The 16,856-nt window shown below is 44.7% G+C and overlaps 1 protein-coding gene across 4 annotated transcripts in view; it reads left to right on the top strand.

The window, feature by feature from the left end:
• Positions 1-16,856, top strand: part of Nr5a2 (nuclear receptor subfamily 5, group A, member 2) — a 117,887-nt gene that overhangs the window by 20,613 nt on the left and 80,418 nt on the right. The window lies entirely within an intron of this gene.

The following is a 16,856-nucleotide window of genomic DNA, read 5'->3' as shown; positions in this document are numbered from 1 at the left end:
TCACTGCTACTGTAGGCCAATGGTGAGTGCTTGTCTCCTGGGTTCCTCTCATGCCTGTGGTTTAAGTAAATGGATTGGTACATTGTAAATACAGCACTTGTTTGCATAAGGATCTATGTTTAACTATGTAATTATTTTATTTCCTCAAACTTAAGACCAAATTAATACAGGAAAGTTATTTAGGAGTTTGAATTCTGAGCGAAGACCAAGCCACGTTTGGTGACTAGTCATTCTATTCCTGATTTAAACAAACCCTGAATTTGACTTCTAAGCCTTTTTATTATAAAAATCAATGTTAGGCTTTTGCTGTTGTAGTGGGAGAGGTGACAATACGGATCTGTGGCTTCTGCTAACTTAGTGTGCTTATCATTAACATGTGCTGTACATACAGAGAGAGTAAAGAAGCAGTGTGTGAAGGGAAAACAATGTTTTGCACAGAAGTCTTAGATCAACAGTATGTGTATGGAATTACCTGACTGGGTCAAGAGGTCAAAATTACCTGATTGGAGCTAAAAAGAGGCCAGTAAAATGCTACCAGCATGCAGTTAGGATGCATCCTGCTGGTTATTCTCCTGGCCTTTATTGCTACATAGAAATGTGGCTGATGCTGAAGACCAGGCTGCAGAGGCCAAGCAGAATGCATTGAGTTTAAGACCAGGCTACTTTCAGAGTAAGTAGAGAAACCACTCTATGATAGAGCATTCATTCTTTAAAAAAGCTAAACCCAAGCACTCTTAATATTCTGGGTGCTTTTACATTTATAGCCACGGCCCAAAGAGGACACATCGGGTCTTTAAAAATGAAAGCCTTTTTAGCTGTTATTGAAAGCTGAAGTGATGGATAAATGGGCAGCCAGGTGCACTGTATGTAGCTGGGTGATGTCTTCTTGGCTTGTAGCTGCGTCTGCCACAGGCTAGGGCCAGCCTTGCCAAGTCTTGCTGTTCTCGTCTGTATGTAAAACTTTGCATGTGCTCTGGAGGGGGCTGAAGAGGCTGATGCTTGCGTTGAGGTCATGGGGGCATACAGAAGTGCTGCAGTCTGACGCACTGCAGGCACAGGAGAGAGGCATTTTCTTTAAATTATTTTAGTGGTTTGAAAGGCTCGTCTTTATGCAACACAGTCTTGAATTCAGTCTTATATTATTCTCTTAGTTTGGTACCAGGAAACAGTGTTAACCAAGTGTTAGATGGTTGGTCTGACTGGATTGTAATGAACAGTCAAAGCTATACATACTTAAAGTAGCCAAGGAACAAGTGAGTTGTATAAGATGAATATTAAATTGAATGAGATAAAGATATTTTCCCCTAAAGTTTCTAATGAGGTGGATTTGTCTATAATTTCTTAAAAAACAAAACAACAAAACAAAACATCTGGTGTGGAGGCATATGCTTGCAATCCTAACACTCAGAAGGTTAAGGAAAGAGGCTTGTTCTGAGTTCAAGGCCAGCCAGTTTACACTGAGTTCTAGGCTAGCCTGGTTTACAGAATGAGACCCTGTCTCAAAAATAAAACAACAACAAAAATAAATAAACAAATTTCTATTAGGAAGACAGCTGAAGAGATAGGTTTTAAAAATCATCAATGAAACAATGGTTGCTTATATGCACACACACACAAAAAACGTTACAAGGTATATGAATGCTCTAGTCATAGGTTAGACTTCAAGAGGGCTGAGAAAAGAGTTTTTGTATGTCTTCCCCTTTCAGCTAAGTTCTGGAGTGCAATTCTTTCCAATGGCCTGGGCTTACATGTGCCTGAATCGCCAATGTCTGGGTTTGCAGTGGGGCGTTGACTTCCTTACCTTGTTGTTTAATATGTGGTTGGCAGACTGTCATCCGAGGAAGTAAACTGAAAAGTAAGAACAGAAGACCCCCAGGGTACCTAGGAGGGCTGGGGAGTTCTCCCAGGGGACACACAGCCTGGACCACTCGCTTAAGGCTTCTTCCAAGAACCAACAGTAGAGCTCAAAGCAGCTTCAGGATCGCTTAAGCATTGCTGTGAAAGGAGACTTTCGTTTCTGCTTATGTGTAAATTTACTTTGTCAAAAAACAGAGCAAGTCCTCTGAAATCAGCACAAGACATAGTTTGCAAGAATATAGTTTGAAAAGCTAAAAGCATGACTCATGAGTAGGACATACTCTTCACATTGGGGAATGGTGTGCCAAACATATCTCATAGGTTCTCATGCACACACACACACACACACACACATACACACCACACACACCCACACATACCCCCCACACCCACACATACCCCCCATACATACACACCCCCCCCCACACATACACACCACACACACCACACACATCACACACACCACACACACATACATACCACACACACACACATATACACACCACACACACACACACACCACACACACCACACACACATACATACCACACACACACAAATATACACACCACACACACATACACATACATACACATAAGCACATCTCCTATATTCATACAAGTACACACACCACATAGACATCTCATACATTCACACACATACCACATATATACACACCTCATACATTTGCACGCACAGCCTTAAAGCCAGGTTTCCCACGATCGTTGGTGACCTACATTTATTTAATAGATTTGCTCTAGGACTTTATTCTGCTTCAGTCTCATCTATTTCACGCTTTGTTTTGCTTTTGATTCTGGTCATGACCCACTAAGTTGATTTTGTGACCCACTAATCACACATGACCTGCAGTTCAAGAAGTATTGCTGGGGGGAAGGTTCTGTGGTCTATCCACTTGGCTGTCACCTACCTGTCACCACTCACTGCCTCTTCCGGCTTGGGCTAGAAGACATGCCTAACCCTGCAGTCTTCATTCCTTTTGTTGAAGTTGTGACTTTTAAGTCTCACTTGGGAAGAAGAGTGGTCACCTTTAAACCTTGTCATGCTCTTGTTAGTGTCACAGCAAATTGCCCATCAAGTGACACATTTAGGGGACAGAAAGCTCCTAGAAGAGAATAGGATAATAAGGCAATTATGCAAACAACCCCTTGATCACACCAAGGGACAAGTTACACTTCCTCCCACCTCAAAAGGAGAGAAGACACATTTTCTTTACTAGTTACAGGACTAGAAGGGCCTGTGGGCAGTTTTGATGTTGCTTCATATCTGTGAAAAGGAAATCTCAAAGCATCCGTGTTGAGATCAAAAGTTGAGTTATAGAAAACACAATTGGAAGGCGAAAGGCGAAGGCGGGGGAGGTCACACACCATACCCCAGCTGGTTTGTTTCTCGTTCTTATAAACAACCTTGGCCTCAGTCCTAACCAACAGCATCTAAATAGAAAAATTAATATTCTGCCACCTGTCATTTTTGAAGAAAGCACAAATGCAGCCCATGGCTCCCGTTGCCTAGCTAGATCTTGTCTAGCAAGATTTTGCCTAGGTTTTCAGAGCCAAAGAGTCACAGAATACCCACCACTCCCTCTTCTCTTTTTTAATGTGTGAGTGGTTGCGTGCATGTATGTATTTGTATGTGTGCAAATGCATGTACACATCTCTCTCTCTCTCTCTCTCTCTCTCTCTCTCTCTCTCTGTGTGTGTGTGTGTGTGTGTGTGTGTGTGTGTGTGCGCGCGCGCGCGCGTGTGTGTGTTGGCCAGTGTCTGCAGTCCTGTGTTTTCTTCCATGCCTCTCCAATTTATATAACCAGGCAGGGCCAGCCGGCTTGCTCTAGATTTTTCTCTCTCTGCCTCCTGCACTGCACTGGCAGGCTGGCTGCCTTACCCACTCAGCTTTTTACACGAGTTCTGGGGGATCAGAAGCAGCACACACTTCTTCATCTCTGGGAAGTCTCTCTAGACTCTTTTCATATGAAGGAAGGGAGGCAGAAGAGTGTGGTTTGCCCCTAGTGAAGGCAGAACTGAGGCTCAGAGTCAGGGTCTGAGAAGTACACTTAATGTGTATCTCTCCTCAGTATGCATGCACCCACACCATGCAGAGAGACTGACAGACACACAGAGAGACAGACAACTGACACATGCACACAGGCACCATGACCTTTGACTCCCAGAGCACAGACCTTTGCCAGTAAAGCTACATCGGATCTCTAAAGTTCTCAGAAGTCCATCACCACTGCCATTAAATCACTAATAATCAGCAAGACAGGTTTTCCCTGAGCCCAGACGACCCCGGGGAGGGACTGACTCACTGTAGAAAGCCTCAATAATTCTTTTCAGCCACTGGGGAACCATTTCATGGAGATCTACTGGCTTGCGAAGACTCAGTAAGCACTCAACTCCACAGCACTCAGACCCTGTGAATCCACGTGTCCAAGCCTAGGCAGATGGCCAGATCTGATTCTGTTCTGTCCTCTCAGCTTGGGGGTGAGGTGTGTGCAGTGTGTGTTCCTTCTCCCAGAGAAGATGGGCAGAAAGAGAAAAGAATTAGAATCTAGCTCACATGTCAGCCGTAGACATAACCTTGTGAACTTATGCTCAGGGCGACATCCCTACCCTGTTATCTGTCCTCCTAAGGGACGGATGCTCCACTTCCTCTGTTACCCACATCACCTGTGACTTGAATATCCATCTCATAAACATGAGTACAGTGAGAAAATAATTCCCACTTTGTTAAACAACTAACGAATCTGGAGTATCTATTTGATCTTTTAATGAGACCAGATGTCCTCAGAGGATTCTGGGAATGGATATAGAAGAACTTCCCCTCCATGAATGATTCGGATACATATAGGAAGAAAAAAGTCTAAATTAATCCTGACTGAAACTCGTAACTAGCATTTCTGTGGAAAATAGGTCTCAGAGACTTGGGGAGTTTGTGTCAAAGGAATTCAGTCATGTCGAAGGCAGGTTTTTAGTGTGGTTTGCTCTAAATCAAAACAGCAAAGGCTGGGGCTAAGATTTCTTTCTTTCTTTTTTTTTTTTTTCCTGATCCATTACAGAATTTCTAAGCAGGGTTACATTTATTTTTAACATTTATTCCCCAGTATCCCCTTTTATTGAGGTGGGGGTGGGGTCTTACTATGTAGCCCTAGCTGGCCTGGAGCTCTCTGTAGATCAGGCCGGCCTCAGCCTCACAGAGATTCACCTGCCTCCACCTCTGCTTTTCAGGTGCAGAGATGGCCACTGTATGCCCCCAGGCCAGACTACCAGACTATCACAGTTCATAGTTCAATTTTCCTAACCAATACACTTGTATTGGAGCTGCCCCAGTTTTAGAAACATTTTTAAAAAGATTCATTCATTTTAATTTAAATTACATATATTCGTGTGTGTGTGTGGGGGGAGCATTTGAATCCAGTTGCACTCGGGCCAGAAGGGGGGTCTAGAGGTGGAGTAGTGAACCACCTGAGAGAAGTGCTGTGTCCTCTGTAAGAGTGTGAAGTGCTCTCAACCAGGGAACCATCTCTCCATCCCTAATTCTATATGAAGGTTAGTTCTCTTTGATTCTCCCTGTCCCCCTCACGTGCGTGCGTGCGTGCGTGCGTGCGTGCGTGCGTGCATGTGTTGGGGAGAATTGATGGATGGACATACAAGCCTGCCTAGCGTCTTCCCATTCCACCTCCCACTTGGCTTTCTGCCTCTGCCTGGCAGTTGGGAGTCAGGAATGGTACAGTCCCTACTGGAAAGCATCCAGGTTCCAGGACCTTAGGCACACAGCTCACTTAGCTATCTTTGTTTTCACTTCTGGGTGCTGCACAGTCAGTCTGAGAAAGAGATTAATAAGGTGGCAAAACAAAAGCCAATAAAATAAATTCATTATATCAAGATTCACAAGGGCAGGGCAATCTCCAAGGAGAGGGAGGCTGGTTTCCTTCACTAAAGTTGGATAGGGATATTTTCTTCATCTTTGTAAAGCCAGAGAGTTGATAAGCCAGCAGGTATGGCATCCTGCACCCTGCCTTTCAGAGCCATCCTTTTGGGTTTTCAGGTTCCAGGATGATCTGAGACAAGCCTGTGAGGGCGGGAGGTGTGAATGCCTGCATTTGCTTCTCACTGTAGACCGGAGGGGTCAGCTCACTACGTGTTATGGAGAGTTTGTGTTCTTGTTAGTTGATTGGTGGGACAACTGGACATGCCCATCTGGCAATGGTGAAGGAGAGTCTTCATTTCATCTGTGTGTATATTTCTGAATCTTTAAAGTTACTTTATTTGTGTGTGTGCATGCATAGCAACTTTCAAGAGTCAGTTCTGCAGGCCCACACTATTTTGGTAGGCTGTTTTGATGACAGGTACCTGTTACCTGTTGAGCCATCTCTCCAGCCTCTACATCTGCATTCTTCAGGGATGCCATGGCAGTGCCACAGGCTGGTGCACATCTATAATCCCAGCACTAAGGAGTCTGAGGCAAGAGGATTGTGAGTTCTAGGCCCTCTTGCTTACATAGCAAGACCTTGTCTCACAAAACAGAACAAAAGACACATTGTCGCTTTCATACACTTATTTTCCTTAAAATGCAACTAACATCCCTTCCTTAGGGTTTATCATTCTTAGGGTGCAGGCATACGAGCAATTCTGTTACCACACACAGTTCCTGTAACCCCCTTCTAGCAAACTCCCTGCTCCACTCCACCCCAATCTGCTTTTCTTATGATTCTCAGATACTTTAAAATAGAATTAAGGCCAGGTATGCGATGATTCAGGTCGATCTCTGAGTTCAAGGCCAGCCTGGTATATATATATATATTAAGTTCACAAACACACACACATACACAGAGAGAGAGAGAGAGAGAGAGAGAGAGAGAGAGAGAGAGAGAGAGAGAGAGAGAGAGATTAAATTGCTTTGTTTTGCAAGCTCTATTTAACCTCCTGAGCTCTTTGAACTGGGGAGTCTGCACAGCTGATCGAACTAGCCAAAAACCATGGGCACACAGACTTCCAGGAAAGCCAGCATTTCTCTATGAAAAGAGTCCTTGTTCTGAAGTCAGCACCTTAACTTCTCCATGGCTTTGTTTACACAATCAACAAATTTCCCATCTTAGTCTATATGTAATACTTGAGTATAAGAAGGCACGCGCACGCTGTGCCTGCCTGCCTGCCTGTGGGGGATGGTTTTCCTAAGGTCCGGTGAAAGAGCACTGGTTTTTTTATTGGGTCCCACTATAGACCTTTTCCCACAGTGGAATAAGTATAACACACCTTACCTGCCTTTTGCTTTCGTTTCTTGAGAGGAGTCTCAAGCAAGTAGCTCAGGTTGGCTTCAACCTTGAACAGTAGTAGCTTAAGCCAGCCTTACTCCTCCTCTTGCCTCTGCCTCCTCAGTGTTGGGATCTCAGCCTGGTCTACCACTCCAGGCTTCACCCATCTCCTGGAGTCTCTTTTTGTTCAAAGAGAAATAGAATTAAGTTTGTGTCAGACAGTTCACACATAAGATATTAATTCTAGAGGACACAATCCCTCCTGTCCCTCAACACACTTCTAAGGTTACTGCCCATAGGCATATGAGTTAATTGTTTAGTAAAAAGATATTATGAGCTGGACACAGCATATTCAATGCCAGCTGGGAAGCCTGAGGCAGGGGTCTAGGAGTTTGTTCACAAACTGGGGGTCTTAGGGACAGTCCTGTCTGAAAACAGTGTCTTTTCAGGCCCAAATCTGTTCATTTTGTTTTTTTGTTTTTGTTTTGTAAATGTGTTCATAAAATTGACACGGCTAACTGAATCAGCTAGGAGATTCCAGGAGAATGGGAGCAATGGGAGACAGAAAGGAACAGGCTAGAGGAACTCTCCGGGCCATCCAGTCTCAAGGCCTGGGAATAACAGAGTAGCAACAGAATAATGTAATGTTTGGGCTCATCACAACAGGAGAAACTGTAATAAAGGGTCAATGCCTTAGGAAGGTAGAGCAGCACTGGTTTAGACAAAGAATTGAGACGCAAGGCATTTACTGATGTGGTTGCACAATTAAAACATGAGTAGTGGTATTTAGACAACTGTATGAAGTCCTTTGTGAACTGTAGACTGTATCCTGACTGTTACCACAATTAGTGCGTGTGGGTTTTAGACTTGGTACTTGAGAGGGACCCTTCTCTAAGTTGACGCCAGGATATGGAAATCCATTGCTCTTTTAATTTTTTTTTTCTTTCTTTCAAGTAAGGGAGCTCGTTGTAGGAAATTGAGTGTAGAGCCGTACTCTAAGCTTGCATCAGAGCAGATAGGTGTCTGCATGGGGAATGGTGGGCCTGTTCTGGAAACTGCTTTTTCTTGTAAACTGGCCCCACACCTGCAGGCACAGAGAGGGTACCAGGTGTGGAGTTGCAGGGTGGCGGTCCTTAAATTCATGAACAGCTGGGTGGGCTTTCCCTTCCCTCTCCAGCCTCCCAGGGCCAGTACTGTTTCCTTACAGACTAGGCAGTAGAAATGGTTTTGTCAGTTTGTCGTCTTAGAAGCATTCCGTGCCTGCCTGCTGATAACAATTAGTGCGTGTGCGTAAGGCTTGATTACAGAGAACATGTTTAACTAGCTCATCCATGGATTGCCTACCTGCTTGTATGAGTTCCTTGGGGTGGGGGTGGGGGGTGTGAGATTCCCTGTGAGAGTCCCTGGGTCCTTGTGTGTCCCATGCATCCATGGGTAGCAGACGAGCGAAGCCAGCAAACATGACTCACACTTGACACCCCTTCACGCACTGTTGAAGGACTTTGCCCCCTGAACCTGTGAAGTGCAATAGATCCTTTTATTTCCTGGGATAACTGAAGAATGATTTTTGCTCCGGCTTGTTCTTCTGCAGCTTGGGAAGTAGATCACCCAAGAGTTCAACATCCATTTACAGAATGGCTGCATGGAAATTGGGCATTTAAACTACTCTTCAAGTTAGGAACATCCATCTCTAACCCAAGAATGCCACCCCCAATCAAACACAAGGACAGACAGTCCATCACTTCCTCCAGCATTTTGGCTGCTTCTCCAATGTCTCACACTAAAACCCGATTCTAGGTTGTCTCATGCCAGACAGAGCTTGGGCAGCCAGGAGGGTGGGAGCCCTCCTGGCTGCCTGGGCTTCTAGCCTAGTCTGGATCGTTGGCCTTACCATGTCAACCCTCTTAGCCATCCAGACTCTTTCTTCTTCCTCAGCTTCCTTTATTCTTTATGTTGCTTTAGATCCCAGGGCCTGGGTGGGGGGTTTCCTTTTCCCTCAGTACAGGATAGGGGACCTAGTGGTTTCTGGCCCCTGCCCTTGGCCCTGTGTTCTCTCCGGTGGAGAGTGGAAGACGGTAGTCTCCTGAGGTTGACAGAGGACATGAAAGAAACAGTTGAGTAGATATTCCCATAGACCTGCCATACCTTGCAATAGATAGAACTTCCTTCTAAATCTTCTCCTGGGCCATTGTCCATAAAGGGTGCAGTGGACTCATGGAGAGAGAGAGAGAGAGGGAGAGAGAGAGAGAGAGCGCGCGAGAGTGAGAGAGCGCGAGAGTGAGAGAGCGCAAGAGTGAGAGAGCGCAAGAGCGCATCAGGTCTGGCAGGGTGGTTACAGATGGGGTCTGTGCCACTCAAAGGAAAGCACTTCTGAAATTCCCATCTTCTAGGGGATGGACGAATAAGAGTAACGTAAGGAAAATCATGTTTTTGTTTTCAAACAGCGGCAGGTTTCCATTCCATGCGTGGCAACAGGTCCCAATGCAGTTCTCTTAGCCACATGGCCACCCAGCCCTACAGATGGCTGCCTGGGCTCGCTTGCTTTCACCTTCCTTTGGGATCATTGTCACATGCCATATGAATTACCTACCATAGCTAACTCTCTGATTTTCTTTTTCTTTTTTTTTAATAATGGCTGTGTTGGGGATTTGAGCCCAAAGCCTCCTAAGAGTTAGGTGAGCATATTCTAACATGGTACGGCCCCAGTTCTTCACGTATGGTCTAGTCCAAAGGGATAGCCAAACACTTTCGGGGAGAAATTCCAAGTCTAAAGTTCACAGGGCTGTTGTTTGCTCATCTCAGAGCACATTGCCCTGGAGACTGGGAGATGTCCCACTGGCTGTACGGCACTGAAGATTTACTTTGCACCCAGTTTGGATCCAGCTCCGATTTTTGTCCAAAGCCTTTCCTTTCTATGAATATAATTCACCTAAAGTCTAAAGCAGCGGTTCTCCAGCTGTGGGTCCCAACCCCCATCACCCCCCAAATGTCAGATATCTTGCTTTTCACACCAATAGAAAAATTATGAAGTAGCAATGAAATAATTTTATAGTTGGGGATCACCCCAACATGACGAACTGTATTGAAGGCCCGCAGCATTAAGAAGGTTGGGAACCACTGGTCTAAAGCCCGCCCTTCACTGTGCAGTCATAGTACCACAGGCAGAGTTCAGTCCTGATGTATGTTCTTCTGCTCACAGCAGACAAGAATCTGGCCGTATGTTGGTTTTAAAAAAGTCCACAGCAGGACCACCTGCCAAGGAGTGTCTTTTACCCCAGAGAAGCATAGCAAATGAAGTTGAAAGCATTTCTTTATTTTCCTTCCTTCCTTCCTTCCTTCCTTCCTTCCCTCCCTCCCTCCCTCCCTCCCTCCCTCCCTCTTTTTTTTTTTTTTTTTTTTTGTTCTTTTAGAAAGGTATTTTATTTTATACACCTGGCTAGCCTGAAGTTATGTAAACCAGGAGAGCCTTGAACTCCAGAAATCAAGTGCTAGAATTAAAAGTTAAATTGAAAATATTTTATGGAAAGGAAATGTCCTAGATACAAATACGTGTTGGTTAAGTATGGCACAGCCTCGGAAGCAAACGCAAGAGGATGGATGTGAGTTTCAAGCCAGCCTGTTCTCCATACAAAGTTCCTGCTCTACTTAACCTTGCTGGCTCTTCTCCTGTCCCTCCTCCCTTTCTACTTCCTCTTCTCCCTCCCCTTTCTCTTCTCCCCACCCCCCATCTCTCTCCATCTCCCTCCATCCCTTCAAGGCCTGATGAATGCTAGGCCTAGCATCTTGCTTTACTATTAAGCAAGTATCTTAGCCTCAGTGTAGAATATATATCTATATCTCAGAATGCTGTTTTCAATGACTTCTTAGCTCTCGCTGCTGATGTCTGATGACGTGCACACGTAGGTGTGGGGGTCCTAGCTAATTTTGCTTCAGTATTTTGAGTGGATATCCTGTTTTCAGGCTTGTTCTCTGCAGTTGGGTCTCTAAGGCATGTCATTTTATTTTGATCACTGTATCCTGTGGATTCTGAAATCTATCTGAACTTCCTTGCCCCACACATCTTTTCAGTCTTGCTTGATTGGTCTAAAGTTGTGATGAATAAGAGACTTTGCTTACTGCCTAATTAAAAAAACTTACTAAATATTACATTTCCCTTGTAAAAAAATAATGATATAGATTAGTGTTTGTGCAGAAGTGTTGGCAATAGAATTCTTCAAAAGTTTTCCTTTGGGTGATGAAAAGCTGTTACATTATTTTGACTCGCTAATCAAGTGTAATTGGGTAGCTTGAAGTGCCTTAGATTCTCCTTGTACAGTTATCAAAGCAGGAAATGTAACTCACGGAGCTGATGAAAGGCATCTCTCACGGTATTCTTTCAATTATAGATCTTACAGAGCAAATGAAAGAACAGCTCTGCTGAGGAAAAAGCCAAGGTTTGAGGTGCCCCTTAACGTTAACTGCCGCATTAGCTAGTTAACACATTATTATGTTCTTTAATTGACTCTTACTCCAGCTTCAAGGGGGGAAAGAAAAGTCTGATCTATTGGGCCTGGAATTAAGGATTGGAAGAGGCTGGATAACACTATTGCTGTTTACGCTAGATTCAAATCACATCAGCTATTTGCAATGAAAACAATAATCCTGGCGAGACGATCCGCCTTTTCAAATGTTAAGATTTAGTTGTGGCTGAGAGCTAACTGGAAATAGAATTTTTTCTTTCTTTTTTTTTTACTTTATGTTTTTGCTTCAGCCTAGACTGGCATGAGTGATATCATTCAAAATGGATGCTAAGGTAAAGTTTTATAGACACACACAAACACCCACACCACAATAAATGAGAATTAAAACCACACGTTATACCTCTATCTCACTAGGGAGGGAGCACTTTCTTCAAGTTGGCTCAAACTCAAATTATCCCTAAAAGGCTGCTACAAGCGAGGAGGTGTGACCTAGGCTTGATCCGTGTATTAATTCCTTCATCCACTCCTTCACCACACAGATAGAATTACGGTGCGGTAATCCCTATGCTAAGACAACTGCAAGAGCAGTCTTGACCAGACACCTGCTAAGTCCCCCGGGGATCCATTTATTCCACAACACACGTCCTTCCTGACAGAGGCAGCATTTGAGCACGGACTCTGAAGCCTTAGTCTTATGTTTGGTTGTGTGGCATGCTACCAATCGTGTGCACACAGAGAGGTTCACAATGACATTGCCACCAGGCAGTGTAATTCCCAAAGACAGCCAGCCAGCCCCTGAGCAACACCGAGTAAGCCCAACCAAGATTAAAACAGAGAGAAGGCAGCTTGTCCAGATGTAGTACAAACCCTTTCTTTGAAGGGTACCTAAGCCAGCACAGGAGAGGCTAAAATGATCTGGAGAGTAGGGATGGAGAGCCAGATGGGAAGGCAGAGTCATCGAGGTACGGCTCCGCTGGCAGGGAACAGCTGGTGCAGAACTGTTGATGCCCTGGCTGTGTGGCTTTTGGGAGTGTGGCTCAGTTCCTGTACTGGAAGGTCACTGTCAGAGAGCAAGCCAGCGGAAGATGAGCAATGATCTATGGGGGGTGGGCATTAACATACGGTTCTTGTTGTTGTTGTTAGCTACCAGCATCCCTAAACAAATGTCCCTTTTCTAGGTAGACACAAGTGCCTCACTGGGAACAGCAGGCAGTAAGACCCAGCAACAGTAAAAGCCATAGGATAAGGTTAGATGGACAGCAGGTCCTTGGTGTTAATTGTCACATTGCTTGATACTGAGAGCTAAAGTAGATCTTGCCATTTTGGCAGCTTTAAGACCTACCCAGTGCTCACTGGCAAAAAAGCCTGTGGTCCTGTGCATGTTTTGACACCACCACCACCACCCCAACCCCATGCTGTACCACCACCCCAACCCCATGCTGTCCAGAAACTTACTATGTAGAGAGGGCGGGCGTCCCAAGCACTGGGGCTAAGTGTTCGCCACTATGTCTGTCTCTAACAAACTGCACCGCTTGGGTTTTGTTGTTGTTGTACAGAGGGTATGTATGCAAGTGGCTAAAATTACTTTTGTTATTTTTTTTCCCCCAAGAGTCTGATTCCTTCCAGGCAAATTTTAGTTACTGGTGGCACACAGGTATTTGAGGTCTTAGTCCTTGTATCATGTTTGATTTTAAACATGCCATATATTAACAGTTTTTTCAGGAGAGCCTTCTTTTAGACGAGAAAACTTTCCTTTAACCCTCAAGCAGACATTGATTTTTATTTCACAGTCAATTATTTAATGGCCCCAAATTAGCTTTTCAAGTGTTGGTACATGTAGAGGGGGCTGTCTAGCCCAGTGGACCTAAAGTGACCACGTTGGCTTTTTAGAACTTGCTTATTGCTTGGTCTGACCCCTGACCTGATGACTCACACATTCATTCAACACATGTTAGTGAAATTCCCACAATGCCCCGAGTCCTGGACACAGTTTAGTTAATGAGACCAACAAGGGCACTGTCTTTTTTTTTTTCCCCCATTGGTGCTCCTGTGCCAGAGGGAGGGAAGCTGATGATAGACAAGCTAACAAGGGAAGTGTTTACTGCCAGAACCGATCAGTGCACAGAGCAAACTGCAGGAGGCCAGCAGCCAACAGCCAGCTCTGCTTCTGAGATGGTCAGGGGAAGAAATGACCCTTGAGCTAAGGTCTGAACAGCAAGAACAAACTAGTGTGAACAAAGACATGGTGTCCAGGCATAGAACAGACAGAGGGGGAAAAAAAAAAAAACCCGAGAACTAACGCAACACTTCCAAGAGATACTGGAGGCCAATGGCTATCGAGGGACAGGGGGGAAAATGGCTCTCTGTAGATCAAGGCATCTGAAAGGTCCAGCTCATGGATGGATTACATACAGTTTATCCTTCTGGAACACGAAATCTTGACATTTAAGCAATGCTGTGATGTCAGGAGATGGTCCTAAAATATTATTGCTCAGGTGGAAAGTGGGCTCAACAGATGCAGGAGAGGAAACAAGAAACCCAGATTTCACCAGAGAGCTTTATACAGTGGCTTGGCCCAAGAACAGGAGCTGGGGGAGGGCTGAGTGGACCTGGGATACAGGTTGAGATAGACTGCCAGGACGGAGATGACGAGACAGGTCAGTTTCTGGCTGAAAGCATGGGCAGTCTTTATAAGCAGAAACAGTCTCCTGGGGCCAGCCCCAACAGTGCCCAACCCCCGCCCCCCCAGCCCCCCCCAGACCTCCCCCCCCCCCCCCCCCGACAGGCAGATCTAGGGCTACTTTCTCGGAGCATTGATTTGTTCTAATCTTTATTCCTAGTCTAGAACATGAGTGTAATGTAACTAAGTGAACCTGGTGCAGGCCCCTCCCTGTCTTTGGATTCAAGCTTTTCACAAAGACCCTAAGAGGTGGGCTCTCTGCAAATGTTCTTTCATGTATTTCAGAGGCAAAAAGCAGGCGAGATACATGCATCTTTGACAGGATATGTCGGGCAGTCCCTTGGAGACTGTCACTAGATGAATGTGACCTACTGTTTGATCATCAACATTGCTTATTGAATTGCAATTGTGGGAAAACCCAAGAAAGAACCCAGTCATTGAATATGTGAGTGATTAGCCTCTCTGGTCTGCTCAACACTGCCTCCAGTAACACAACACCTTATATAAGATACAAACTAGCCAGGCTCCAAATTCAGCAGGGAACCAGCTAAGGATAGTTTCTCTGCCATGCCCTCTTCTGGCTCTCAGATTGGCTCTGAGCTCAAGGAAGCAAAACACTTTGTGTTAAAATGACTAAATATTTTTTAACCACACCCCACCCTAGTGCTAGGGGTGGTACCATCCGGATTAGTGGTTTTGTTTGTTTGTTTGTTTGTTTGTTTTGGTTTTTGGCTTTTTGGTTTTGTCAACTTGACACAAGCTAGAGTCATTTGCCATGAGGAAACCCCAGCTGAGAAAATGTTCCCTCTAGCTTGGCTTATAGGCAGGCCTGTGCCGTATTTTCTGATTTGTTTTTTTATTTGTTTGTTTGTTTGCTTGGGTTTTTTTTTTTTTTTTTTTTCTCTTCAGACAGGGTCTCTGTAGTAGTGCTGGCTGTCCTAAGACCATGTAGACCAGGCTGCCTTCCAGACTGACACGATTCATCTGCTTCTGCTGATACCAGTCACTACTGGAATTAAATGTGTGTACTTTCACGTCCAGCCAGTGGGGACATTTTCTTGATTAATTACTGATAGGGAAGTGCCTAGCACACTGGGTCTGTGGGCCTGGGTGCTCTTAGTGGGCCGGGAAAGCCTCAAGGAGCAAGTCAGTAAGCGGCTTCTCCATGGACTTCCCTTTCACTCCTGCCTCCAGGTTCCTGATGCATTTGAGTTCCTTTTCTAATTTCCCTCAGTATAGAGAGTTACCTGGCTGTAAGATGTAGCCTCCCCACTGCCAACTTGTTTATGATCATGGTATATTAACATAGGAATAGAAATTCTGCCTGGGACAGTGCCTATGCTGGAAATCACCCCACTACTGAACTAGGTAAGGGGCCAGCCTAAAAATGTGTTTCTTTAGTTTGGATCCTTAGCGAAATTCGACACACAGTTTGTGCCTGTGCCGCAGCATAGACTTTCTCTCCATGCCTCTTGGTTATTGTAAACCTCCATCCTAAGCTTTACCTGCAATCCTTCGCCATTTTGGCTTGATTTGGAAAGGCTGTTTTCTTTCCTTCCTCCAATAATACAAGATGTCTTCTCTCCACCCAGACCAGAGCAGCAGAACAGCGCACCCCCTTTGATCCTAGCACTTAGGGGCAGAGGCAGGCTGACCTTGAATTGAGGCTAACCTGGTCTACAGAACCAGTTTCAGAATAGCCTGGGCTACTTAAATAAACAAATAACAAAGAAACAAACAGTCTGTAAACGAACAAATCCAGAGAGTTATCTACAAAATTTGAGGACCATAAAAAAAAAAAAAAATCAGGACCATAAAAATGCCTGTCATACATGCCAAAGTCAATTAATTGCCCTGTAGTAATAGTATTTACTGTCTTGTGCTTCTCAGGTCTCCCAGGATTCCAACAAGACCAATGCTTAGTTTAGTACTTCATTTACTTCTAAGCATTCGAGTGCAAAAGAACAGACTAGGTTAGAAGAAAGTTCTTGCCAGCCCACCTAGTGCAAGTCCAGCAGCCCATGGAGTGCAGATTGCCAGTGGCCATGCGGACCCTGAAGCAGATACAATCTAGGAAAAGGATGTAGGGGCTGGTGAGATGGCTCAGTGGGTAAGAGCACCCGACTGCTCTTCCGAAGGTCCAGAGTTCAAATCCCAGCAACCACATGGTGGCTCACAACCATCTGTAACAAGATCTGACGCCCTCTTCTGGAGTGTCTGAAGACCGCTATAGTGTACTTACATATAATAAATAAAAATAAATCTTTAAAAATAAAAAAAAAAAAATAAAAAAAAAAAAATAAAAAAAGGATGTAGGCAATATCTTGCTCTGGCAGGTTTTATAAGAACATTAATTAGACTTTGTGCTTACCGCTGTCCTGGTCTCTCAAAGTGCCTTGGGGCTGTCTCTCTGAGCAAGTGATGGGTCCTGAAGCTGAGGCATAAGTGATAACCTTGCTTATGAGTTGCAGGTCTGCTAATGTGCCTTATGTATAGGAATAAAGCTAGAAATCCACTCTTATTCTGAGTAATATTGTACATTGTAATCTAGTGGGATTTAAATTGCTGACTGGCAACCTTAGATACCTTT

The sequence above is a fragment of the Mus musculus genome, chromosome 1 (genome assembly GCF_000001635.26).
Source record: "Mus musculus strain C57BL/6J chromosome 1, GRCm38.p6 C57BL/6J".
Classification (NCBI taxonomy): Eukaryota; Metazoa; Chordata; class Mammalia; order Rodentia; family Muridae; genus Mus; species Mus musculus.
The sequence above is the reverse complement of the archived record's forward strand: the minus strand, read 5'-3'. Positions and strand labels throughout refer to the sequence as shown.